The sequence below is a fragment of the Phaethon aethereus genome (genome assembly GCF_964289735.1).
Source record: "Phaethon aethereus genome assembly, chromosome: 6".
In the NCBI taxonomy this organism is placed as follows: Eukaryota; Metazoa; Chordata; class Aves; order Phaethontiformes; family Phaethontidae; genus Phaethon; species Phaethon aethereus.
Genome location: NC_138580.1, coordinates 42,288,559 through 42,306,211, shown reverse-complemented (window position 1 = coordinate 42,306,211; position 17,653 = coordinate 42,288,559).

The following is a 17,653-nucleotide window of genomic DNA, read 5'->3' as shown; positions in this document are numbered from 1 at the left end:
AAATTAAAAAAAAAAAAAAACCCAACACCACAACACAAAACCCTTTGATTTTAAATTAAACTTCTTCTGGGCAAGTCAAAATCTCCCATTCAGATTATTCTTATATTTCGCAGTGCTAGTAATCAAAAAGTTGCAGGAGAAAGCACTGACTTAAAAAACAAAGAGCGTTCCCTCATCCTTAGGTGTCCTGAATATATTTTCCTTTTAATTAGGCTGCAATAAATTAACATTTAAAGAAGTTACACACAGAATGTGATTGACATGACATTTAAATGAAGATTAGTTCTTCATAGTCATGACCCATGGCACAGAGAGACCCAGCGGCACTTTTGGAGCACCACCACATTTGTCCAGAAACTCAGAAACTTGTTCAGAAGCTGATCTTGGACACGGGAACCACTGTGGTGGTTGTGCCTGTCACTGTCCTGCATTTACAGCGGGAAATTGCTGTCCCGGGGAATAGAAAATCATAATTTATACAGGTCTTTTCTTCTTGACGGGTGGATTTAAATGCGTGGATGTAGTGATGCAAACCATAGCTTTGGCAAATATTTTGATATGTCTGAGCATAGCCACTTTTTTGTGGAGAAATCCATAGCTCCAGCAACTCTTAATGGGACAAGATGAGATATTTTGGGGGAGGAGGAATCACATCTTCTTCCTGCCCTTGCAATATTCTCCTGGGCTATGCTGTTCCTCCATCAGCAGCTTTCCCAAACTTCCCTAAAGGCAGGAGATGGAGGAGGCTGGTACCGAGGACACCCATACCAATGTTCCAGCAGGAAATGATTGTCCACACACTGCGCTTTCACCACCCCCAAAAATGCCAATGCAACAGATAGCAACCAAGCTCAGGAATACCCAAGGTCTCCACAAACAAGGCAGCTCGGGGACTCCAGGTCCCAGAGCTCAGTGCAGACTCATTTTCTCGAGTTCTTGGCAGTATCTGAAGTTTTCTTGACAGAGTAGATTAGGCAGGTTTAGCTCCATGGCTAGACTTCTTCCGGGACCTAAGCGCCTTTAAAGCTAGAGCAGATATGTCCACGCTAGAGCACACAGAAACCCTGTAACAGTGCCATTGGGTGGAGGGAAGTCGAGATCCATTTGGAGCTGGGATATATGATACACTCAGCATCTTCCTCGCTGCCAAAACAAAGGTGAAAGGTCATTAGAATAAACGAGGGAGAAGGTTTTTGTGTTTAATTGCATTCCTTGGATGCTGAAGGGAAACACTCTTCAGAATAGCCACCCACCAGACAAGGGTGAACGTAATCCTGCTAGCAAAGCTGAACTTCCCACCATCCTGCTGGGATCTCCTCCAGAGTCCTTCATCAGGAAAACATGCACCTTCTTAGGGTCATTTCAGCACACCTCTCCTCTCCTCTTCCTTACCTGTCATCGTCTTTCCACTCTCTCTCCTCCAACTTTGCACACCCCCCACCATATCCTTATCTCCACCAGCTCCTCGTATCAAAAAGGCTTCCCCAACAAATCACCACCCACGCTAGAGAAGCGGTAAGAGGACATCTGAGAAGGAAAGGTCCTGTCCTGAAGAACCCAGTTATGTCACACTTGGCCATTCTTGTCAAACCTGGGATGCTGTTACCTGCCTGAAAAGATTCAAAGTAAGAATAGTAACACCCTCCCCCTGAACGGTCACACAACTTGACTGAGTTAACCATAATTTAAAGTGGTAATTGGATTCTTCATTCTAGGAATTAAGAAATACAGCCTCTGTAAATTTTTCCTTGACTTGTTAACAGTGTTTATACGGTTATTTGTAGTATCAGCTTGGGGGTTTTTAGGGTTTTTTTTTTTTCTGTTATATTCCCAGCTCTTCTCCTGGACAGCCATTTCTACTTCCTGGCTCATATTGCACGAGCATTTTTTGTAACGTTTCTTTCATCTGATTTTAAAAATGCTTTGATCAAAATTTCCCTTCTGAAAACTGAATATGGTTTGAATCATCAAGCCGTGGCTATTGCTAATAAAAGGGAAGAAGTGACTTTTAATGACTTTGTTGGTGTTTGTAAGATCCAAAAAGAAATCACTGGGAATATACCTGCAAGTAACAGAAGACCCTTAGTGCTTATTTTGTGTGAATTGTTTTTCCAGGCTTTTTTTTTTTTTTTTTTTTCTGCTGCTGTTAGAATTTTTATGGAGTCATCCAAGAAGCTTTGTTTGGTTTTATTTTTAAAGAACACGAATTTGTTTGACTTTTCCTTTTTTTTCCGAGGGTGTCTTGTGTGAAACAAAGATTTTTCACTGCAAGTCTGGTTGCAGAAAAATCTGCTCCATGAACGCTCACAATTTGAAGCAGCTCCAGAGAGGTAAACGCATGGTGATAATGTGCATTTCCACTTTTCAGCCTATGAGTATATGGATATATCTTCTCCCCCCAAAACATACGTGGCAGCAATCACTACAAGGCCTCTCATCCACAGTCTCCCCAGGCCACTCTTTGGTGGTGGGACCATCCCAAGATGCTTTCATTCCCATAGAAAAGAGCAAGCCAAGGAAGGTCTACGTGCAGCGTGAATCCCACCACAGCTAAGACAGCCCCTCTCCGACATGCTCAGCCCCACATGTGTCAACACCAGGTCTGGAAACTGAGAACCAGAATCCTACAAGGCTGAGGGCAATCTGCTTTGTGTTTTCTCACGAGGTGGAAGTGCATGGGCATCTGCTCTTCATTAAAGGCAACTATTTTGGCTAGATACAGGTAGCGTGTTTTCACTCGGTAGCTCTGGCTTTAAAATCTTATCTTGTGATTTACTAATTTTAGGGGAGAAAATGTCAAATCCTCACTTGCAGATGTCCTGTGTTGAAGAACTCACCAAATCTGTAGCCAGGCAGGCTTCCCTATGTCCAGGTAGTGTCACCTGCAGCCTGAACCGGTTATGCATCAACAGCTAGATCTCTTTATGCCTCTGCCTGCTCAACCAGGGCAGTTGTCTGCCATCAGAAGTGCTCCTGACCTACGTCACTGTAGATTGCTCTCTTAATCACCTCCAAATATACAGTTTGATTCCTGATCTCAGGTTATGCCCATCTCTTTTCTGCACTTCTTCCAGCGTCTTCGTTCCCCGGAGCCACCCCCATCCGTCTGTTGCGCTCCCGTCCTAAGACCTTGGCAAAGCAACATCTCTGGAACTAGCCACGAGGGAAAAACTATGATTTAATGCCTTTTTTTCTTTTAAGACAGCATCTACCCCATTCAGTTCTGCAGCCTTCCAACCACTTGGTTCTGCCCTTGAACAATACTGCAATTAACTAAGTGTGGGAATGACGATGTGGCTCATTTGAGGTTTTGTTTCCACTCAGATGAGAGTTAATCTCCCCTGCGAGTTTGAACATTTCTTTTCCTGATGAATTGTTTATTTTTTGATTCTGGATGATTTCTAAGAATAGCAGTTTGGGTTCCATAAAAATTTACTCTTGTGCTTTGATTCATTGCACTTAAAGATGCTGTTGTCATTCTCCCAAGTGTTGGCATGCAGTATTTGACAACCTTCAATGGAGAAAATTCCTAGAATATAAGAACAAAACCTTGCGCTTTGACTTCATTTTCTTTTCCTTTCTCTGCAGATGCAAAATGGATGTTTATTTTTCATTAGCAATGCCACAAGATTTTTGAAGGCATGTTCCCTTTGGTTTTTAGACTGACTCTTTTTCCGGCGTTAGATTTGCCCAGGCTTTTAGCCTTTGTTCTCTGCGGATGTTATTCTAGCAGGCCAGCGCTCCCGTAGGAAACACAACATGGCCTTGATGTGTTGTGTGGTTTCCACAGTGGTATGAGTTTGTTGAACTGGAAGAACTGGCTTGGGACTAGGCAGTAGCCACCAGCTCAATGGCTACCGTGGTTGCCTTGAAGGCAAGCATCTTCTCCTCCACTGCAGGGTCAGAAGACGGCAGGGCAGCCTCCGCAAGCCCGCAGATGGGGATGACACCTGCAGTAGATCTCTTTGGGGTCCCAGGTCCCCTACCATGGTGGGGCTCTTCCCAACCCTACGCAGGCCGGGGCACCACCTGAGCAGGACGCGCCGTGAAGCGGGAGCTCGGAGGGCGAGGCTGGACGGAGCGGCCAGCGTTGCCCCCGCAGTGGTCCGTGGAGGTGCTCCGGTGGGTCTGCAGCCACCCTGCGGAATCGGCTGCTGTTGTCGGGGTTGTCCCTGGCTCTGATGCTTGCACAGCAAACCGCGGAGATGTTAAAGCAGGGCTGGGGTTAGCTCTTGGCTGCCCTTTGCCAGCGGAGCACACACGTGGGAAGCCCCCAGCCACAGCCTGCGCACAAACTGCTGTATTCGTCACAGCAGAGGTTTCTACCCCGAACCATGCAGATTTTCTCATATCCAAGGTAAATCTCTGGCCTGTCTTCCAGCTCCAGACACCTTTGCCATGAGACTTACCATACAGCATCCTGTCCACTCAGTTATTTTAACGCCTCTTGACCTAAGTGCCTTTACAAGAATCCCCAATCGCCCAAATTGGTTCAGCTGATGCCTTCTCAGATGAATCATCCCAGCTCCAAAGATCTGATTTTTACTGTTTATTATTTTTATTTTTAAGACAAGCTTTCCTCATCTTTCACCCCACTAGGGTAACGTCAGGTTCCTGCAAGTGCTAGAGAGCTTCCTGGTGGCCTGGAGCTTCAAGCCAGCATCCACCCACATTTGTGGTGCCTTTGAACCGCTTATAAATAGATCGCGCTCATGCGGCTGTTTCATGTGCAACCATGGGACTGAGGGGAAGCAGCTCAGATCTCAGGCACAATGTACAGGCTCTAGTGTCATCCCGGCCATCCATCAACGCTGAAACCCTTATGAAATCCAGAAGAGATTCTGACATGCGATTTGCTCACTCCATCATGGGGGGCTGGGAGTGGGGAGAAAATTTTTTTTAGGCAAGCAAACGAGCAAGCGAGCAAGCAAACTGGCAGAACTCCTGCCACAAGGAATGAATTTGCACACACACTTTGATCCCTTTATGATTTTTTTATTTGTGTTAGCCACATCCTCTTCGTTGCACCACTCAGCAAAAGATGCTTTAAATTAGATGAGGCTTGGAAAACACTCTCTTTGTGGCTCCCTCCCCCCAGCCTTGCCTGCCCCCAAGGCTTAGTACCGGTCTGGTAGCCAGAGCCTTGCCTAACATGAAACTGGCACAAATGAAAAGGCGGATAAATAAACGTCCAGGAATCTTGTTTGTCATATTTAATCCATCACGTTTCCCAAACAGCCTGGTCAAAAAATTCTGCAGCAGTGTTTACATCATCCTGATTGAAAGCTACATCCGTGCATATAAATACCATTCCTGGATGTAGCTCCAGTTTCACATGAAGGCAGCTATCGTCCCGTCTGCCCTCACCACTGGAAAAAAAAAAAAAACCAAACCAAAACCCCTTTGCATTTCATCCTTCTCTCCTTTTTTTTTTTTTTTCCCCTTCTTTTCTCAAGTCTTCTGGTGAGCGTTGCCCAATTCTGTCATTTCCTAGTATACCCGATGGGTGATGAGCAAGTGGAATCCATGAGACCACGAGGAGACGGTTAATCACCGTGCTAATGAAAGTGGCACAACGCAAGCGCTTAGACATGCAACCCGGTAGGGTTTTGCATCATCAGGAGCCATGTGTCTGGTACCGTGCACTGAGGCTGGGAGCAGCAACCCTGCTTTGAGGTGGGGAAAACCACCAGAAACACATCAAGCCAGCGCAAATGAGAGACTTTTTCTTGTTCTAGGGACTGGAAGGAGCAAATGGAAGAGGAAAAAAGCTATTTTAACAGTAGATGAAGGAGCGGGAGGTGGTCACTGACCCCACATCCAGGCAGTCAAGGGCAGGCGATGATGGTGGTGAAGTTTAGAAGGGATCACAGGCAGTTCGACGCCTCCCTGTGCCATGGGCCACAAAACGTTTCCCAACAGCTCCAGCTCCTCAACAGAATGAACAGCTGAAGGGAAAAAGAAGGAAAAAAGGAAACTCTAACCTGCTTGGAATCAGATGGTAACTTTTGTCTCATCCAACATGAAGATTTCTGCTTGTTTCAATGGGCTTCTGCTAAGAGAAAACCAAGAAAAACTGTCCTTTTCCAATCTCACACCCCCTCCTAACTTTTTTTCCCATGTCCAAAATTATTCATCATACTGGACGCAAATCATCCCCTGTATATTACGTTTTTCTGTGGTAAATGGTTTCACCAGAAAATGTCATGCTAGGTTGCCTCCAGTGATTCTTATCCCACTCGGATACGCGTATTCCTATGAAATACTTTGCCCGCTCAACTCCCTTTATAGAGCGAGTCCGATATTGCAATCCACTTTGACACTGCCACACAGGTAAATTATTTCATTTTTTAAGCCTCACCCTCATTTGGTGGCATAATTTTTAATCACACGTATTGGCGGTATCGTCCAGAGGCTGGATTTTGCGAAAGGATCGGAGACAGACAGCCTAGAAGCCAAAGGCTTTGAAAAACCAGGCTCTGACTTGAACATCCCCTTGGGTTTGGGGCGGTTTCTGAGCCCTTATCGTTGAAAACCTCCAGCCCCAAAAGGAAATAGCACTTGTTTTATTCAGCCAAGCAGCACAGACATTTCCCAGGTGCCTCTTAACACCCCTTGGAATAAAAATAAGGCTGTCAGATGATGCATCACAGATAAATCAGCATTTTGCCTGTCAGAAATTACCCACCTCTTTATTTATAAGCGCCGTTAGCATCCCCACTTCTGAAATTAGGGCCTTGCGGAGGACTAAGACAGACACCGCTATCTCAAGTACCAGCAAACCATGTAACTTTATAAGAAGTTTTTAATCCCAGTAAAAAATAAGAGACTGTAAACCCACTTTTACCCTTCCTCCTTCACCTCTTGCCTACTCAAAAGCAGGAGCTGTTTCTGGCTTCCAGATGTCAAACCCACAAGCTCTTCCCCTTTTGCTATTTTTGCCGTATGCTTTGATCTTTTGCAACGGCTGCCCGGGGAAGCGGGGGGGAAGGAAGATGGGGCTGGGGGCGGTGGGTGCCGCCATGCCCCCTCTGAGCCCACAGGCTTTGCCCCCGCACTTCCCTTTGCTCTTCCTACAGAGGGGAGGGGAAACCCACCCAAACGGTGGGGTGAAAGGAAGGGGAGAGAGGTGGGGGAGCGCTGGCGGGAAGAGATGGGCGGAAAGGCTGGTCGGAGGGGAGAGGCAAGGGTGATGGGCAGGAAGGGAGCTGCCGGGTGGGCATGACTGAGCAGGAGAGGGGCTGGAGGGCGCCTGCCTGTGGGCTCAGCGCTAAGGTCTGACGTGGGGTGGGTCTTGTGTGGGGTGGGAAGGAGTTTGAGCCGTACGGCACGTTGCTTCGGGCCGAAGCGGGAGGCTGACAGCGAGTCGCCGTCTGGAGCCGCGGGGGCAGCCGGCGGCGCGGCGGACAGCGCTCCGTAGCCACCGCCCGCCTTTCCCCCACCCCGAAAACATCTCGCCTGCTGCAGGGGCACCTGATTGCCTGGGACTTTCCTCTTCCCTCTACCGAGGGTTGAACGCCACAGCGTTAAAGACAGGGGAACGTGCTATATTTAGCGGTGGAAGCACGGCAACATATGAATCACCCGCTACCGGCGGGGTGCCTGACCTCCAGGCATCCCCAAAAGAGATGGGATTCCCTTTCAAAGGCAGCTGAGGCATGCCCAGAGCAGTGTCTCCGTTATAATTCATTGCACGATCAACGGGCTGCATCGCCCCATAGTGTCTTAGGCCAACTAACACCTTGAAAGCCACCCGCTCTCCGATAAAAAAATTAAAAATAAATCTTTTCCATGCAATACCATACGAGGAAAATTAAATTATACTATCCATGGGACTCCTTGCTGGAGCAAAGGAAGCAATATGACAGCTGGAGAGTCAATGTCCAGTTCAAGAGTCGTGAGTATCTTCTTTTGGCTTCCCTGCCAACGTTTTATTGTTGTGGTGCGTAATATAGGAAAGCTTTCACGGCACAGCTCAGCTTGCCTTGAGAGACTCACTCAGCAACTTCAGGCTGGCAATAGCACTGAGAGGATTGCATGTCTTGATGCTTTTATTGCCAAAAAAGACAAAGGGAAAATTGGTGGTTTGAAAAACCTATGGGGATGGGGGCGTGGAAATTGATGTTTGTGACTGAAACAAATTGCATCCCACATGCTTGGGGTGAGGAAATAGTCAGGCATATTGCACGGACTGAGGTGGGCAAAGAGAGCGTAACCCACACTGACAAGCTGCCAAGACGTAGGCAAAATGCTGGTGAGCGCAAAACTTGGTACTTCAGCTGCTCCAGCTTCATTTGCTATGGATGTACAGAGACGATCATAGAAAAGCAAATTTTTCCTACGGACACCTTTGCCCTTTAATTTCCAAACAGATCACTGCATTTTAACAGCGAATATTCCCGTTCAGTGTGCTCCAGGAAAAACTTCTTTCCCATGGACTTTTTGCCTCTTTGGCCAGCGAACAAAACGTTGGGTCAAGTTCATGTGCATTTTCTTAAGGAGCAGCAAATTTAAGGCTTGGCTGTGTCGTCCTTTCATTGTCCTGCTGAGCCGAGACTGAAGAGGTGACTTCAATGCTTTAAGTCAATGAGAATAAATGTAAAAACTCAACTTGGCTACGTGTTTCATGCAGACCTTTGTGAATACTAGCCATGCAGAGCCCAGCTCTGATGGCTCCACAAGTGACCTAGGTGCCTGCTAGTACAGAAGGTGCTGGTGCAGGTCTTGGGCAGGAGAAACAGCTCCAGTTCTGCCCGTTGTTCCTCCACAACCGTGCTTCCTACCTCTTCAGCCATGCTCCTTGAGCTCCATTTCCTACCTGAAGTGGGGTACACCTTGGGATAAGGCTTCCTCTTCGCCAAGCTGGTTACCGGGATGGTTATCACAGCGTGTACCTGGGCATCCTTGCAAGCCTGACGTGGCCCAGGCTGCCTGCAAGCTTGCAGGCAGGTTCAAGGTCAGAGGTGCAATGAGTTTACGGCACCCACAGCACACCGACGCGGCAGAGGGTCGCTGAGCTGTCCCAGAGCCTGGTTAACTACCTTCCAGCTGGGTAGGGGTGAACTGTGAAAAGCAGCTGTGAGCCCGGGAGTTACGCTGGAGCACGAAAGCATCTGAGATGGGGGCATGTGGGTAGCAGAGCCTGACCCCGATGCTTTCAGGAGGAACCCGTGGCTGGAGGTGACCAATATCTCCTGCTGTGAGCAGGCTCCAAAAGCGGGGAATGAGGATATCGAAGGGAGGTGGCACAGACTTCCGAAAACCCAAGCCAGAGCAGCGCTTTGGCCGCGGAGCACCAAGATGATTTAGAAGGTAAAACGCTTGCATTTGTGTCGAATTTCCGTCTCCTCCGCTCCCCAGCACCCACCGGGTTGCCTGTTATTGTCCAGCCCTCCCTTGCTACCCCCACCCCGCTCCCAGCCGCCGTCACCTCGTTGCTCATCGCGGCACCGGCTGGGGTGACGACAGGCGGGCTTTGCAGGCGCCGAGGGGTTGCACCGCGAGCGCTCCGCGGGTCAGAGCCCTCCTCGGCCACCTCCCGTCCCCGGAGGAGGTCACCTTCTCCTGGAGGGCGAGGGGATGCTGCCTCCTCCCAGGCACCCACCACCCACCTTCTCCTGGGCGTTTCGTGGTAGCCGCGGTGGTGTAAAAACCTAAAAACAGCATCAACAATGTGCAAACAGGTGTTTCCTATATATACATACGCGTACATATACGTATCCATATATCCCCGACGTGGCACTGAAACTACTTGCTGTTTTCTGTTTAAAAGCTTCAGTTTTTGCCCCGAGGCGGTTGCGAAAACACGGCCATGATACACATTACAGACAGATACCACCACAGAAATCTCCCCTCCTGCAGCTGTAGCGACTCTTTCCCCATAAACATATCAAGTTGAGATCAAAATTCGCTCCCTCCAAATGAATTCCTGCGTCTCCGCTGGCTGCATATTTGTGGCTGTTTAGTATTCCCAATTTAGGCATTGGCAGAAACAAAGAATAAGTGAGTATAAGAACACATATGCTGAGAAATGCAGTGCTGAAGGGTATCCCACCCTTAATTTAAATAGTAGAACTAAAATATCTCCTGTGTGTGTACGTGTGTACACATATGCACATATGTCATGGTACTTAAGCAAACATTAGATCCACAGACCACTGAGCATTTGCTTCTCCTATGTCACATTTGGAAAAGTGCTAATGCCTTATGGGAAATGTGGAAAAAATGTAAATATTTTGTTCCGAAGCAACACAGCTTAGCACTGTGCTTTTCTGACTTTCTCCTCCCTTGCAGCAAACAGCAAGCAAATAATGCACCAAATACTTCTGCTTTCTCCTTGTATAAACTAATTCTGTCCCTTTGAACCAGCCTAACTGGGACCAGGTTTTTTCCAGGTATGTTTTCAATACTTTAAAAATCATCAATTCCTATTGCCTGCCATCTTGGGGGAAAAAAACCCAAACTATCCAAGTCGATTGCCAGAGAAAGGGCTATAGTTGGAAAAATTGGACTCAAATCACCCCCTTTCTAGGCTGATGTAGACACTGACCAAGAGGAAGGGGATGGTTCCCCTTGCAGAAACAGCCAGTTTAGGGCTGGTGCCCACCTGGGCCATCGTCTTGAGGACCTCCAAGGACGCCTGGAAGGACAGCATGGTCGGCCACCCCACACTGCAAATGGCTCAGCAAGTGTGGAGAGACGCTATGGGGTCCCCCATCTCCGGGGAGAAGCTGCTGGTCTCCTACATGGGGAAATACACTCAGCTCTGGGTCAGGAAATTCATCAAAAATATTTTGTCGGTGAAAAAAAAATAATTTTTTTGCAATTTTAGCAAAGCTTGCATGCAAAGTGGAGACCTTGACACCGGAATAAGACTGCTTAGCAAACACCAGCTAGAAAGTATTTCATTAAACATCGCTGCCCTCCGAAAGAGCTGCGGGCTCCTGGGCGAACCTGCACACCAGCCCAGCAGAGGTTACTGGTTTAACAGGTTCCTACCACGTTGTGTTTTATGGGACCCTCCCGCATTATTGGATCTATTTTGGCTTGCCGTGAAAAAAACATTCTTGATGAATGGGTTGCTATTACCTCAGCGGCTTCTCGTTATAAGAGGGCACCAGGCAACGGTGGCTGTGCTGGGATTGAGGAATTTTCCGCTGCTCTCCTGCTGCAGAGCTACCGCGCTGTAAACGCTTCTGAGACAGTATCATATTCCTCAGCCGTATCTTCACCTACCCATTTTCACCGCATCAGGAAGGTTGCTATTTCTATTACACTTGTGCCAGAAGCTCTCACTGCGCTCAGGACTGGAAAAGCACAGAGATATCCCTCTCTCCAACTGCTGTGGATGTACATGAGAGCAAGGGCAGCAGCGGGGCGGCTCTTCCTCTTTTTTTTTTTTTTCCCTTTCTTTGCGTGGAAAACTGGCTCCAGCTAAGTGAGCTATGGAAGGTTGCACTGGGAGCTGGTGGCACTTCTGGGAAGAGGACTTGACATGTCATGTGGAGGTTTTAAAGCAAAGGATATGCCACAGCCAGCAGGCTCAGGTGAGGTGGGAAACAGGGGCTTAAGTCTTTGTTGTGAGGGTGCCTAGAAGAAGGAGAAGGGCATCACAGAATCATTAAGGTTGGAAAAGACCTTTAAGATCATTAAGTCCAACCATCAACCCAACACCACCATGCCCACTAAACCATGTCCCAAAGTGCCACATCCACTGGTGACACCACCACCTCCCTGGACAGCCTGTTCCAATGTTTGACCACTCTCTCAGTAAAGAAATTTATCCTAATATCCAATCTAAACCTCCCCTGGTGCAACTTGAGGCCATTTCCTCTTGTCCTATCGCTGGTCACTTGGGAGAAGAGACCAACACCCACCTCACCACAACCCCCTTTCAGGTAGTTGTAGAGAGAGATAAGGGCTCCCCTCAGCCTCCTCTTCTCCAGACTGAACAACCCCAGTTCCCTCAGCCACTCCTCATCAGACTTGTGCTCCAGACCCCTCACCAGCTTCGTTGCCCTTCTCTGGGCACGCTCCAGCACCTCAACGTCCTTCTTGTCATGAGGGGCCCAACACTGAACACAGGATTCAAGGTGCGGCCTCACCAGTGCCGAGTATAGGGGCATGATCCCTGCCCGGCTCCTGCTGGCCACACTAAAGCTAGCCTCAACGCAGGGAAAATCTGAGCCTGAAAGGCAAGATCCCTACTACCGCCGGATGGGATGACACTCTCTGGTGGGAAGGGTTTGATGACCATCGCCTTGCAGCACTGCCTCTGGGCTCCCTACCAGCTGCCTCTGCTCAGTGGGCTTAGCTTAAGAAAGGTGTTTGCACAGGAGCACACCAGGAGATGAGACACAGATGACCAAAAAAAAAAAAAAGGGTCAGTGTAAACATTTCCCTCAGACACGCTTTCCCCCAGTGACTTCTGCTCTCTCTCTAGGTGGAGATGACACCACGTGGCTGCTTGCCACAGTGTTCGGAGTCAGCATTGATGGGGAAAGGGTGGCTTTTCTCGGACAGCCAGCAATCTCTTGGGATGAGTGACCTCCAAGGCCGTAGAGGGTTAAAAGGCACGGGGGAATATGTGCTCTGAGGATGAATTTATGAACCCTAATAAAACTGCTGGGGGAGGAAAGATAATCAGGGCAAACTGAAAAATGTTTCAGCATTTGCATTCCTCCACTTTCTGTCCTAGAGGCAGGGAGACATTCTCCCTCATGTCCTGCCAAGAAAAGAAAGTGCCATAAAACTGCTGATATCATTTTCAGTTCCTCCCCCCACTTTGAATCTGCAAACCTCATCCCTGCTTCCCTCTCAGAGAGTAAGGAATGGTTCGGGTTAAATGAGCGTGGAAGCTGGAAAGCCTGGAATTGGAATCATTTCCCCACTGGCCTTCCAGGGGCTCCAACGGGAAAAGCCCCCAGGCACCACCGGAGAACAAGATCTCCCGCCAGGTCTTCTTCCATTTACACCTCCCCACGGTTCACCTCGTGGGATCTGTTTTAGCACTTAGGTGGTGGGGCAGAGGAGGGGAGAAGGTTGTTTTTCTTTCCTTCAGCCTTTGCAAATGGACTTCCAGGGCAAACGAAATAATTGGCTCAGGCAAATGCAAGAGCTGAAAGGCATCGTTTGGCAGGGGGAGGTGTCACCTTTCCCATTACTCCTTTGGTTTCTTATTGCCAAAGCACCCACCTCTTGAAGGAAACGTACTCCCTGAATGTCCTGCTGCTGGCCTCCAGGGTTGTTATCTGGAAGATGGTGGCATTTTGTTGAGCACAAGCCTTATGCTTGCGCCTTTCAGGATTGGATACGCTTCAACGTAGAGTTGGGATCCCCAGAGGAACCAAAGGGTGCTGAGTAGGTACAGTTATGCTTCAAAAGGCAGATGGAGGTTCCCAAAAAGCAAGAGTGAGGAGGAGGGAGGGGTGACACGAGGAGGGGGGATGCACAGGGAGCTCATCTCTGAAAACTCAAAGCATCTACAGAAATACTTGAAGAAAGCTTGGTCTGCGATATCTGTGCGAGGTCCGTTCCGCTGACCACACACAGAAAACGAGCTGATTAAAACAAAGGGCAGCGCAGCTACAGAGATGACAGCATTTTACTGGAAGACCTGGAACAGAAGGCCACCGGAGGCCTCTGGAACAGGTCTGCATGGAGGATGTCTGCAGAGAAGTACCGTCACGAAGGAACCCCTGAGCCCGGCTCGGTGCAGGTCTTTTATCGCTCAAGGCTCCAGCTGGAGATCTGGGGCTCCAGCTCATCCGTGCCAGGCGCTGTATAAGCACAAAGGTGGTCCTGCCCTTTGGGTTTGGACTCCAGCTTATTTAAGACATCGCCCATGCATGCAGGCACTGACTTTGCTCCCCCCGCAGCCGCGGAGGACAGCCCTTTCCCCGTCTTGCAGGACTTCGTGATCTCCTCGGGCTGCCACGGGGAGCCTGCAGCAGAGGTGGGTGTCGGGTCCAGGCTTTGTGAGCACCAGCTCCGCCTGTTAAGCACCAAGCCAGCCTTCTCTCCAGATGAGTAGGAGGCAATTCCAGCGCCCTGGCCGAGCCGCTTGGAGAGCGGCAAGGGAGCCCCAAGGCTACCCCTAAATCTGTCATACAGCACGTCCTCCTTCCCTCAGCGCTCACATATTGATCTTGTTGGAGGGAGAAAAAAAAGCAGCCCTGGCTGTCCCTGTAGGTCCCGGAGGAAACGGTTTTATAGGACTCTGGTGGATGCAGAAAATAACTTCCACTTAACGGCAGGCGCTGGCTCAGCATTTGCTGGCCCGAGACAGATCAAACACTTCAGAGCAATTCCCAAGTTATTGGTCCTCCAGCTCAGAGGTTCCCAGCCAAATCTTTATCCTCTGCTTCTAAAAGCTGGTTCTACTTTATACTCAGGGATAATATCCCTGAAAACACACATTTATGAATGAGCCATACTTTCCTCACCTCTGCAAAAGCCCGGCGCCGGGCTGGTGTCCAGGACGCAGCGGCATCTCTTGCAAAGGTGCAGAGCATTTGTGGGCAGAGCCCTCGAGCATTTTGGGAGTCAGACCCAGCCTAGCACTGCCGCCTTTGCAAACCAGCTCTTGGGACACGGGCTCTCCAGCCGCGCTCTTTGGTTAACGAGCGTCTGCACAACGCGTTCTTAGTTCTCGTTACCCTTCGCCTCTCGTCACCCAACGAGCCTGAACCAGCCTGTTGGGATGGTCTGATGGGACTTGGTCCCCCAGAGCACTGAGGACGTTGCATTTTTGAAGGCACGTTGCAGGGCTTCCGAAACGGCACCCGCACCGGATGAGAAGAGCAGGTTAATCTCGGTGGCCAAAACCTTCGCACTTTGGGAAGGACCATGTGCAGCCCAGGGAAAGAAAAACAGCTCAAGGTAGATGGAAAACTCTCACCCTGAGAGAGCTATGCTAATCGGCACCAGCTGGTGCTCTGCTAATATTTTGATAAAGTCCTGTTTTCTCTCCAGAACAGAAACTTCACTGAGACTTTTTTTTTCCCCTCTCCCCCACCTCTTCCCTGCCCTTTCCTTCTGTCATAGTTCTGGCGTGGTGTAAAGGGGAACATATGCAGCAGACATAAACGCCGGATGAAAGATGAGGAAAATAGAGGAGGATAAGAAACCACTCGGCTTCACCGACACGTCAAAACCCAGATTATATCCCCATGCTAAGGTGTCCCCTCCTCCCTCCGTCCCACCCCATGCCCGCACCTCGCCCTCCCGCAGCCCCTCTCGCGGCGTTACAGGGGAGCAGAGCACACGCGGAACCTGTAGCGAAGGGTGAAGGATTCCCGTTATGAAGTTGAGCTCATGCATTCAATTAAGGAAATGAAAAGGAACCAATTTGAGTGCTCGTTACATATTCCATGCTAAATTGCTCTTTCCAGACAATGCCTAGAGAGGCTTTGGAGAAGTCATCGATCTTGGTTGTCCCAAGGAACATAATCAGGCTCCCAAACAGACACGGCCATTTTGTCCAACCCAAGGGAGGGGGATTTCAGGAATACATCATTTTCATGCTGATTGCATGTAAGAGGTGGGGGGGAAAGACATTATGTCAATGTCTTCCAATGTGAGGTTTTAAAAATGCCTTATTTTCTGTTTCTAAAATCACATCAAAGCCATCAACATTGGAATTAAGCCACATTTCACTCAAGCAGGATGTGTTAAACCTCCTGCCTCCCACCACAGATGGTCAGCAAGCTGCAAGAAGGGGGCTGCCCCATGCCAAGGGACAAGCCAGGAACCAAGAGGGACCCTGGCGCAGGTGGGTCCCACACCAACAGCCTGCTCTCCCACAGCATCTGCACGCAGCGGTGCAGAGCAGGGTGCTGGCAACAGGGTCCACCAGCAGCTCCAGACAAGCCAAAGGGATGGACCACACCAGTAACCGGCCAGGGGTCCAGCCAGGACCAGCCGGAGATGGAGTGAGGGACAGGGCTGGAGGTTAAGTCCACAAGAGCCCAGCCAGGAGGCAGGGTGAGAGAAGAGAGAGCTGTACTTACCGTGTAGCCCAGGGCAGGACTGGGTGCCCTGCCCTGAAGGTAAACGGAGCCCACGAGCCCAAGGGCAGAGGGTGCACACGGGTGGGGGTCCGTGATGAGGCTGCTCAGGGCAATCAAGGTGCTTTGGTGTCCTCCAGGTCCTGACAGAGGAACCCTCCCGAGGTTCAGTTCCCTTGGATTATGGGAAAATCTCTCTTTCGTTATGAAGGCAGTTGCCCTCTGGCTCTCACAGAGTGTGTCTGAGCACGTCGATGGTGCAAATCTTGGAGACAAGAAGAGCGGAGAAGGCAGCGTCCAACCCCTCCACTGCTCTGGCAGATGCGAGGACATGGGATGGACTGACTCCGCACTGAGTCCCCTTACCTGCTTCGTGGAGGAAAACTTCTGGAAGTCCACTTCTTGCATCCAGCTGCCATTTATCTACATCCCTCCCACAAAACCAGCAGAGCTTATTTTTTTTAACCTACTGTTGGATAATAAGACAGATGTCCGCACTGCGTCTCGTTTTGAATAGATCTAAACCAGAAACAAATGTATTAGATGGGATGAATGAATGTGTAGCGTGCACCCTGCTCCAGCATGTCTCACTGAAGCAAGAAAAAGCAGCTAGCTCCCATTTTATTTTTTGAGGGAGCTGCTTTTTAGCTGGGAAATGCAAGTACCCCAGCAAAGGAGGGGATTCTTGGAGTAAGAAAGACATGACTCCTGTAGGGAACAGTAAAACACAGGTGAGAAAACATAGCTGAAAACATGCAAAATACAAGAAAAGTGGTGCTTGGCCACTGCCTCTGCCTCCTAGCTCGGTCCCCCGGGGTGGGCTGAAGCATTTGGATGGGGAACAGGACACCCTCTTGGTGAAAGCTGAGTTAATTCTGGAGAAAGGACATGCTCTCGGATGCCTCTGAAAGCCCAAGGCAGTATTTCCAAGGTGGAGATCAGCGCTTGAACAGAGACCAGAACCACCTAGGGAAAGAAGAGGAAGAAAACAAACCAGGGCTGAGGTGGAGCAGCAGAGGAAGGTAGGGCGAAGATCAAAGGAGAAGGGCAGGTTCAGAGAGCCACCACGCTGCCTCTGGAGCCAAGGAGCTCTCTGGTTCTGTTGGGTCTTCCTCCACCGGTCCCAGCACACGTGTGCATCTGTTTGGACAGCTGACTGTCGCTGACCCCAGCTGCTCAGAGTGGTTGGTGGGCTCAGCGGTGCCGGTTGCTGGCTGCCTGGGATGCTCCGGGGGAGCTCACCAGAGCAGCCCAAAGCCTGTGTGTGGTCAGGGCTCTGCCCTCCCTCCCAGAGCAAGAGATTACAAAGAGCACAGCTGAGAAACCCAAAACACATCAGAAGGAAGCAAAATGGGAGCTGGGGAATTCAGCGTTGCAACTGCCTGGGGCACTCGCATTAATCAATACGGTCTATTTTATTTTTTTAAAGCAGACATTAGTGATGCATCTGTATTTAACGCCTGTCCCAGGAGTCTTTATACTTTCCACAGCGGAAAAAGGCAAACCGGATCACCCCAGCCCATTCCAGGCTAGCAAAAGCAGCAGAAAGAGGTGAGCCATCATGCCACCGGAGTGAAGGGTTTGCCACTCCTTCTGTCATCTCTTGCATAGTGGGGGCCACTGCCTCAGGACAAACATCTGATATT